The following is a 10,595-nucleotide window of genomic DNA, read 5'->3' as shown; positions in this document are numbered from 1 at the left end:
AGCAGCGCCCATTTTCAACCCAGTAAAGAGATCTGAGGAGGAAAAGCTGTGCCCAAGGCAGGACGGGCTCCCCCAGGGCAGGAGTGCTCCCCCAGGGCAGGATGGGCTGCCCCAGGGCAGGAGTGCTCCCTTCCTGAGGTAAGGGCAGCTCGAAGCAGCCCTGCCCCTCTGCAAAAGCTACTGGTTCCAGACAGGCCTCAGCCCCCCTGCCCCCTCCACACCCCACACCCCAGCTCCCCTAGGCCACAGGAAGGCTGACACCCCAAGACAGCCCTACATGCACCATCAAGAGACTGCTTAGTGCACACAGGGGAACCTGTCCAAGCTCTCCCAAATCAATGCAAAGAGTCTCTTTTCGAATGACAGGTCTTTAATGTCTGCTTGTTTCATTACTTTTATTTTCTCGTTTTCCTTACTTTTATTAACTTCACTTTTTTCTACTTCATCCCTAGATACACAGCCAACCGTGTTTGCTCAGCCTCCTCCTTCCCTGTGTACCTTCCTTCCTAACTCTGACTCCGTCGCTCTGGTGAAGCCCAGCGTGGCCGCATTGAGCTTCTGCTGCTCACAGAGTCTCAGGAACTTTTCAGCTCAGGCTGGCTGGGAACCGCGGTCCTCCCGAATTCACGCCCACTGTGAGGATGATGAACCAAGGGAGCAGCCCAGACGGTGGGTGATAAGGAGTCTGCTGTGTCCACCTGGGTTGGCATCAACTTTGATCATGCAGATCTCAGACGCCTATGGAGCTACCAGAATTTCTTCCTCAGTGAACAGCAAAGCTTACGTTATTAGAAAATTATATGGAATGAAGTCAGTTTAAAATACTGTAAAATCGAGAGCATCCTTCCCCCAAATATGCTCTATTGAGTTATCAAATTCCTATCTACAAATTTTGTAACACATTCATATTTTATAAACCTGGAATTAGAAGTAAGCAACCTTTGATTTCCCCGAAAATACTTCAAAGACCAGATGGAAGGCATTTGTTTATGAGATGAATAATAATTATATAGTTGGGTTTTTTTGCATAAAGTTTGTGATCTATTTCCTTAACAAGATACACTTATACTTTGGTCAGAGTGATGGCAATATTGAAAATACAACATGAAAATGCATGCTGTAATCTTTTGAAAGCAATAAAAATTTTAATTCTGGTTGTACATGTTTAAATGTTTCTTGTAAAATTTTTTGGGCTGCTTGGGTTGCTTGATCCTGGAGGATCACAGTTCAAAGTTGTCCCAGGAAGGAAAGTCTCCAATTAACCACCAAAAAACTAGAAGTGGAGCTGCGGGTCAAGGTGGTAGAGCCCTGGCAAAAGAGCTCAAGGACAGCTTCCAGGCCTGGAATGTAAGCCCTGACCCAGGAGAGGAAGGGAGGGAAGAAGGGAGGGAGGGAGGGAGGGAGAGAGAGAGAGAGCTGTATACATGATCACTCCAAAAGTGATACAAATTAAAACCAAAGTAACATGGTCGGTTTAATTTCATCAACACAACATTGAAAACATGTAGAAAAATATCATTTGAATTATATACTTAGGCAAGAAAAGAGATGATCCCTATGACCAAACGTATTATCTTGTTTCAAGGACCCCAAGTTTACTTTAGTGACATAAATAAATGTATACTGTACACACTTGCCAAATTAAACCCACTTATCATGAATCTGAATGAGATGAATTGAGCTTTGAGCCAAGGGCTCCTGTGTACCAGGCTGGCCTGGAAGCTGTTGCACAGTGTGGACCGCCCTAGAACTTGAAGGGTCCCCAGGGCCGTGTGCCCAGTGCTGGAATCACAGGTGTGAGCCATCGCTCTCCACCCAACTTATGACGACGTGATCAGAGAATTAATATTCAATCCATTAATTTGACACACTTCATTTTCATAGTGATTCACAATGTTTAAAAGCAAACAAAACTAACAGATATCAAGCTGTGACTTGGACTACTACTGTGGGTCCTCTACAAAACCCAGCTGAGAAGGGGTTCCTTTCCTTTACCAGTCCTGGGCCTTGAACTCAGGGCCACCGGAGGGTTCCCCCAGCAATGGTGCACCCAGGAGTGAGCGAGCAGGGGGTGGGTGGGGAGGATAACACTTGTCAAGTGCCCTGACACTCACGTGCCTTTGGTGGGGGGGGTGAGTGGAAACCCAGGAGAACCGCACACCCCAGAGAGAGTGGAGGGGGCCCAGCCCCAGCAGAGGGGAGGGTGGGAGGCGCCTTCCTCTCTGCATGGGTTGTGGCACCATAGCCCGTCCCATATCAGTGATAGAGACTCTGATGGACGTGCTGTTTCCTGGGCTGCACTGGAAACACATGCCTCTCAGCTACAGACAGAATCAGCTGGAAGGAGGAGCACACACCACTGCTCTTAGTTGAGAATGAATTTCATGTCAGGCTTTGAAACAGGATCTCAGTGTCAGACTCCCTAGTGACAGGACTGCAGGCAGGAGCTATCAGAGCCTGCTAAGATGGGTCATTTGTAGCTAAGCAAACGGTGGTAAGATAACACTATTTACTTATTACATCGTGAGTTCTGTATCTGTCTAAACAGGACACTCCTTCATGATCCCACTACGTAATGCTTCGTTAAAAATATTAAGAATTCAAAATACATTTAATCTTGATGCCCCAGAGATCATTTTACAATTTCAACCATTTTAGTGACAATAGGTGGATGGTTTGGGGTACCATGTATTAATCTAATGTTTCTATATGATTATCGTAATTTTGCTTTCATCTTGCTTCACTAATAAAATATGTATGATGAGAAAATTTGGCTTAATGTCCAGAATAAGGAAAATAAGTCATCAATATTAAGCTGTGAAAGAAACCTGAGAGTAAAAAAATCAATTAATGCATGTTTTGTTTTGATGCAATTTGAATTCTAGGGTTGTGAAAAATAAATGGAAACTAAGTAGATAGAATAGGTTAAATAGAATTGAGTTAGGCCTCACATTAGATATATTTTTCAAGAATGAATTACTCTCCGAGTATAGATACATTTGGCTTTAAGGGTATTGTTTCCTAAGATGGACAGAAAATATGACAAGAAAGCTCTTTCCAACTAGCTGTAGTGTCTACAAGGATGGGGACTCTATGACCGTTACAGACGGACCTGCTATACAATCATGGGGCAGCTACAATTAAATGTAGAGATTTAAATACTTTCTGATATTATTTTACTGATACAATCGCCTATCAGTATAATTAGATTTAAATGGTGCAATATATTTTGCATTCTGAAAAAGCAAAATACATAATGATATTGTTTGATTTGTGTTTATCTTCTGAGGCTATCAAGTAGATAAGGAACCAACATAATAGGTAATAATGTTTAGAAATATCAAAAGGTGTTAATGGGCTGGGGATATAGCCTAGTGGCAAGAGTGCCTGCCTCGGATATACGAGGCCCTAGGTTCGATTCCCCAGCACCACATATACAGAAAACGGCCAGAGGTGGCGCTGTGGCTCAAGTGGTGGAGTGCTAGCCTTGAGCGGGAAGAAGCCAGGGACAGTGCTCAGGCCCTGAGTCCAAGGCCCAGGACTGGCAAAAAAAAAAAAAAAAAAGGTGTTAAAATTTCTAAAACTAAGATAAACTTTTATACAAAGGGAAGTACCTGTTGCGTGTTAGTGTCTCATGCCTTTAATTCTTCTCTGGAGGTCTGAGTAGTATCAAAAGTGGAACTTTGGCTCAAGGGGAACAGCAATAGCTGTGAGCAATAAAGACTTAAGGGACAGCACTCAGGCCCTGAGATAATAAACCAGCATTAACACAAATAACAAGAAAAATAAAGATGCCCATTGTGCATATGCAGACGCTTGCAAACACAGCATTTGGGAAGCTGAGGAATGAAGGTTATCGGTCTGAAACTAACCACAGCTAAATACTGAGACACCAATTGAAAACGGAAGAAAAGAATCAAGCAGAAAGAAGCACAACAGGATGATAATCTAACCAAGTCAAAACCAACAGAGAGAAAAAAATTCATCATGAAATGACAGTCTTTGTCAGTCATTCAATATTCCCATGATGTTTTTTATCATTGTCAATATGGATCTAAATTAAATCAGTTATGTAAGCATTATCTTAAATTATGGTTGACATTTCCTAATGGTGCTCTCATGAGAAAAAAAATCTTCAGGGTGCTAGTGGAGTGGAGTGGCTTAAGTGGTCAAGAGCTTGCATACTGAATGATTAATGTATGTGTGTATAATTGTGTGTGTGCATGTATATGTGTTTATGTATGTATATATATGCCTGCATTTTGGGACTTGATGAATTATATTAGACTCCGGACACTCACACAGTGAGGCCAAAAGAGCATAGCCTAGGAGTGTTTGGCCAAGGCTCAATAATATTCTATGAATGAACTGCAAGGAAAGGAAACAGGAGACATCTTTAGTTGCCATTGGTGCTGTGTTTGTTTCCTTTTCCTGTAATCTTGTTTGTTAGTTTGTATTTGGAGGGTAAGGGAGAGCACAGAAAAGGGGGGACAAGGTTGAACAAATACAACAGTGACACTCACTAGACACTGTGCGGTGGGAATGCGAGGGAAAAACCCGAAGAAAGCGAGGGAAGGGGAGACCTGGTTCCAAAAGAGTTACATTCCTTGCTCATTTCCTTCATGTAACTGTAGCCCCACTGTGTATCAATTCTACAATCACAATAAAAAGAGAAACATAAACCCCTGACTTGAAATCCTAAGATCATCCAAAATATTGAACCTAATATGTTCTTGAGTTTATAGATAATGTCTATTATAGTACTGTTAAAATATTATGTGCTTTGTACTCTATGTAGCTTTAATATCTGTTAAGTCTTGCTTCTGATCCCATCAGTGATTTTTGTCCTTTATGTGAAAAAAGTAACATTATTATAATTTCTAATTAAATTCCCCTAGAGGAAAGTATAAGAAATGTATGGGGGTGAATTTTCTCTTTTCTAGGATCATAGAGAAAAGATTTGCAAATCAGATGACACTTAAAGAAGCATAGGCCTTCAAAGAAGGCTGAGCACAAATATCATTTATTTTACAGCACTCCAGAAGGTTTCGACAGGGCTATTAGCAAGTAGAAGTAAGCTGGACCATCAAGATAGAGCATCTTTCTTACCATGGGATAAAAAAACAAAACAGCTGTGATCTTAGGAGTTGCAGTTCATTAGACACAGTGAAGAGATGTTCTGAAAGAAATCAAGGAATTGCAGTTTTTATTTAACTCTAATTTCCATATATATATACGCAACAGGTACTTCCCTTTGTATAAAAGTTTTATCTTAGTTTTAGAAATTTTAACACCTTTTGATATTTCTAAACATTATTACCTATTATGTTGGTTCCTTATCTACTTGATAGCCTCAAAGATAAACACAAATCAATTATCATTATGTATTTAACTTTTTCAAAATCTAAAAAATATTGCACCATTTAAGTCTAATTATACTGATAGGCTATTGTGGGGCTGGGAATGTGGCCTCGTGGAAAGAGTGCTTGCCTCATATACATGAAGCCCTAGGGTCGATTCCCCAGCACCACATATATGGAAAACGGCCAGAAGTGGTGCTGTGGCTCAAGTGGCAGAGTGCTAACCTTGAGCTAAGAGAAGCCAGGGACAGTGCTCAGGCCCTGGGTCCAAGGCCCAGGACTGGCCAAAAGAAAATAAAAAAAAAAGAAAAAAAAATCTAACGGAGAGTCTATTGCATCAGTAAAATAATATCAGCAAGTATTTAAATCTCTACATTTAATTTTAGCTGTCCCATGATTGTATAGCAGGTCCATCTGTAATGGTCATAGAGTCCCCATCCTTGTAGACACTACAGCTAGTTGGAAAGAGCTTTCTTGTCATATTTTCTGTCCCTCTTAGGAAACAATATCCTTAAAGCCAAATGTATCTATACTCCGAAGAGTAATTCATTCTTGAAAAGTATATCTAACTGTGGGACCTAAGTCAATTATATTTTAACCTATCCTATCTACTTTGTTTACCTATATTTTTCACAACCTTAGAATTCAAATTACATCAAGACAAAACATGCAATATTTCATTTTTCTACTTTTAGATTTCTCTCACAGCTTAATATTGATGACCCATTTTTCTTATTCTGGACATTAAGCCAAATTTTCTCATCATACATATTTTATTAGTGAAGCAAGATGAAAGCAAAAAATAAGGTAACAATATAGAAACATTAGATTAATACATGGTACCCAAACCATCCACCTATTGTCACTAAAATGGTTGAAATTGTAAAATGATCTCTGGGGTATAAAGATTAAATGTATTTTGAATTCTTAATTTTTTTTTTTTTTTTTTTTTTTTTTTTGGCCAGTCCTGGGCCTTGGACTCAGGGCCTGAGCACTGTCCCTGGCTTCTTCTCGCTCAAGGCTAGCACTCTGCCACTTGAGCCACAGCGCCGCTTCTGGCCGTTTTCTGTATATGTGGTGCTGGGGAATCGAACCTAGGGCCTCGTGTATCCGAGGCAGGCACTCTTGCCACTAGGCTATATCCCCAGCCCTGAATTCTTAATATTTTTAACGCAGCATTACGTAGTGGGATCATGAAGGAGAGTCCTGTTTAGACAGATACAGAACTCATGATGTAATAAGTAAATAGTGTTATCTTACCACTGTTTACTTAGCTACAAATGACCCATCTTAGCAGGCTCTGATAGCTCCTGCCTGCAGTCCTGTCACTAGGGAGTCTGACACTGAGATCCTGTTTCAAAGCCTGATGTGAAATTCATTCTCAACTAAGAGCTGTGGTGTGTGCAACTCCTTCCAGCTGATTCTGTCTGTAGCTGAGAGGCGTGTGTTTCCAGTGCAGCCCAGGAAACAGAACGTCCATCAGAGTCTCTATCACTGATATGGGACGGGCTATGGTGCCACAACCCATGCAGAGAGGAAGGCGCCTCCCATCCCTCCCCTCTGCTGGGGCTGGGCCCTCTCCTCTCTCTCTGGGGTGTGCGGTTCTCCCGGGTTTCCACTCACCCCCCCCACCAAAGGCACCTGAGTGTCAGGGCAGTGGACAAGTGTCATCCCCCCACCCACCCCGCTGCTCGCTCAGGCCTGGGTGCACTGTCGGGCTCGGTCGCCTCTCCCGGTGTGGGTATCGAGACTCAGGTACTCTTTTTTCAACTCCATTTCTCACCCTGTCCCCCAGTCACCCGGCCCGCAGATAAGGCTAGAGTGGAGCAGGGGAGTTAGCCCCATCCTCACACGAGAGGAGAGAGCCTGCCCGCCCCCTGTCCGGTAAACAAAGTCAGACGTCCGCAAGTCTCGGAGAAAGCTTCAAGAGCAACTGCTTTATTAAGGCAAAGGTAACGGGAGATGATTCCGAGAGAAGGCGATCGGCCAGGACGCCGATGGGCTGAGAGCTGTCACCTGATCCCCTTGAGCTAATGTCACTCGAAAGCAGAGCCAGGGCGGGACAGGGAGGCGCCTGGGCTGGCGGGAGAGTTGGGGGCTGGGTGCAAAGCCGGTTCTTCTGGTTCCGGACCCAGAGAGTGTAGCCTGCTTCCGCATTCCCCTAGGGCTGGGGGGGGGGGGGGGAAGGGCATCAAGCACACCACCAAGTCTAAAGGCAGGATCCCAACAGTGCACCATTACTGGGGGAACCCTCCTGTGGCCCTGAGTTCAAGGCCCAGGACTGGCAAAGCAAAGGAACCCCTTCTGAGCTGGGTTTTGTAGAGGACCCACAGTAGTAGTCCAAGTCACAGCTTGATATCTGTTAGTTTTGTTTCCTTTTAAACATTGTGAATCACTATGAAAATGAAGTGTGTCAAATTAATGGATTGTATTTTCCTTCCCTGATCACGTTGTCATAAGTTGGGTGGAGAGCGATGGCTCACACCTGTGATTCCAGCACTGGGCACACGGCCCTGGGGACCCTTCAAGTTCTAGGGCGGTCCACGCTGTGCAACAGCTTCCAGGCCAGCCTGGTACACAGGAGCCCTTGGCTCAAAGCTCAATTCATCTCATTCAGATTCATGATCAGTGGATTTAATTTGGCAAGTGTGTACAGTGGACATTTATTTATGTCACTAAAGTAAACTTGGTGTCCTTGAAACAAGATAAAACGTTTGGTCATTTGGATCATCTATTTTCTTGCCTAAGTGTATAATTCAAATTATATTTTTCTACATGTTTTCCATGTTGAGTTGATGAAATCAAACCAATAGTGTTACTCTGATTTTAATTTGTATCACTTTTGGAGTAATCATGTATACAGCTCTCTCTCTCTCTTTCTCTCTCTCTCTCTCTCCCTCCCTCCCTCCCTCCCTCCCTCCTTCTCTCCCTTCCTCTCCTGAGTCAGGGCTTACATTCCAGGCCTGGAAGCTGTCCTTGAGCTCTTTTGCCAGGGCTCTACCACCATGACCCATAGCTCCACTTCTAGTTCTTCCCTGAGGGAGCACTCCTGCCCTGGGGGAGCCCATCCTGCCCTGGGGGAGCCCATCCTGCCCTGGGCAGAGCTTTCCCTCCTCAGATTTCTTTATTGGGTTGAAAATGGGTGCTGCTGACTCAGCCTCAAGTTTCCTGCTGGCTGCTCTGGCAGGGTTTTTAGTCTTATTTATTTGTTGAATGGCTGTTGAGAAGAATATGTATTGGGTCTCTGTAGGGTGAAAGACTCTATACAAATCTATCAGACCCATGTGGGACATGGTATTACTTAGGTCCTCAGCTCCCTTGCTAATCCTCTGGGTGCTGGATCTGTCTCTTGGAGAGAGTGGGGTATTTAAGTCTCCCACTATGATTGTGTTTGCATCTATCTCGTTCTGTAGTTCTGTGAGCATTTTCTTGACATATATAGGGCCTCTTTTGTTCGGTGAGTATACATATTATCACTGTGATGTCTTGATTCTGGATTTTTCCTTGTATTAAAATATAGCGGCCTTCTTTGTCTTTTTTGAGTTGATTTTAATGAAAAGTCCAGCTTGTCTGAGATCAGGAGGGCTACTGCTGCCGTTTTTGTAGGTGCATTTGCTTGGAAGATCTTGCTCCATCCTTTCATTCGGAGCCTGTTTTTGTCCCCTGCCGTAAGGTGGGTCTCTTGAAGACAACAGATGGCAACTTTTTGTTTACAGATCCACTCTGTCAGTCTGCTCATCTTTGTCAGAGAGTTTATACCGTTTATATTCACAGAGATCAAGGATAAGAGTGTTTTTTTCCCTTCCATTTTCCTGTTAGGCTGTTTTTCCTCACCTTCTTTTCTTTTCTTTATTGAGCTGCTCTTTCTGTTGGGCTCTGGATGTTGTAGTTTGATTCTGTTTCTGTCTGGGGGTCCTGTGGGTTTTCTGTTGAGTGGGGTTCCTCTCTTAGAGTTCGCTATAAGGTTAGTTTTTCATTCACATACTCCTTTAGATCCTCTTTGCTATGGAAAGATCTGGTTTTTCCCTCGAAGGTGAATTCCAGTTTTGCTGGATATTGAATTCTGGGTTGGCTATTGTTGGCCTGTAGGATTTGGATGGTGTTCTTCCATTCTCTTCGCGTGTGGTAGGTTTGTGTGGAGAGGTCTGCTGTTATTCGGATCCTCTTCCCACTGTAATAAATTTCTTGATGATCTTCTTGTATCCCCTTCCTGTGGTTGTACCTGCACTATCACTGTATCTTATCTGAATCCACTGGAAACTGCATATACTGGAATCAGAACGAGACGCTGAAAGGGATTATCAAAATCGAGAGTCACAGGGTAAAAAGACAAATGACTCCGAAAGCAATGCTTGCAAAACTGGTGTAAACCAACTGACCAACTCATGGGGGGGAGAGGGGAGGGGGGAGAGGGAGGGGGGACTGAGGGAGGAGTGACAAACAGCACACGGAATGTACCCAATGCCCAATGGATGCAACTGTAACCTCTGTGTACATCACTTTGGCCATAAAAAAAAAATTTTAAAACAGAAAGACAAAGCACAAACCGATTCTTGGCATTGTCAACAAGCGGTAGGGAATCTGGAGCCATTCTAGAATGCATGTCACCTGTCATTTGCTAGCGACTCTTCCAGAAGCCCTAAGTGTGAGCTTCACACAGAACGGTGGTTCACTGAGTGTTTTCTCTTTTTAACTGGTGGTGCTGGTGACTTGGTCACAGCCAGTGTCCCCCCGCGTCCCCGGTCTGGAAGCAGCATGCGGACCCAGCGGGGCGCCGCCGTGGAGCTCGGGTTTGCAGCCGGGGCTCCGAGGCCCAGGTCCCCGTGCTGGGCGGTGGGGCGGCGCAGCTCCCGGGGGCTGGCGGGGTGGGGGCGGCCCGCGCCCGCCTGGGGGCCCCCCCCCGCCTCCGGCCGCGTCCTTGGGGAGCGCGCCCCGCACTCGCCCCGCACGCGCCCCGCCCCGGCCTCCAACGGCGCTGGGCCACGCGCACGGTGAGCGGTGGCGGTTGTGGCAGTGGAGGGAGAAGGTGCGAAGGCGCGGTGAGCGGCTGCAGTGCTGGCAGTGGAGGGAGACGGTGCGCAGGCGCGGTGAACAGTGGCAGTGGAGGGAGACGGTGCGCAGGCGCGGTGAGCAGTGGCGGTGGAGGGAGACAGTGCGCAGTCGCGGTGAGCACTGGCGGTGGTGGCAGTGGAGGGAGACCTTGCGCAGGCGCGGTGAGCGGTGACAGCTGACTGA

The sequence above is a fragment of the Perognathus longimembris genome, chromosome 18 (assembly GCF_023159225.1).
Source record: "Perognathus longimembris pacificus isolate PPM17 chromosome 18, ASM2315922v1, whole genome shotgun sequence".
NCBI lineage: Eukaryota > Metazoa > Chordata > Mammalia > Rodentia > Heteromyidae > Perognathus > Perognathus longimembris.
Note: the sequence above shows the minus strand (reverse complement) of the source record.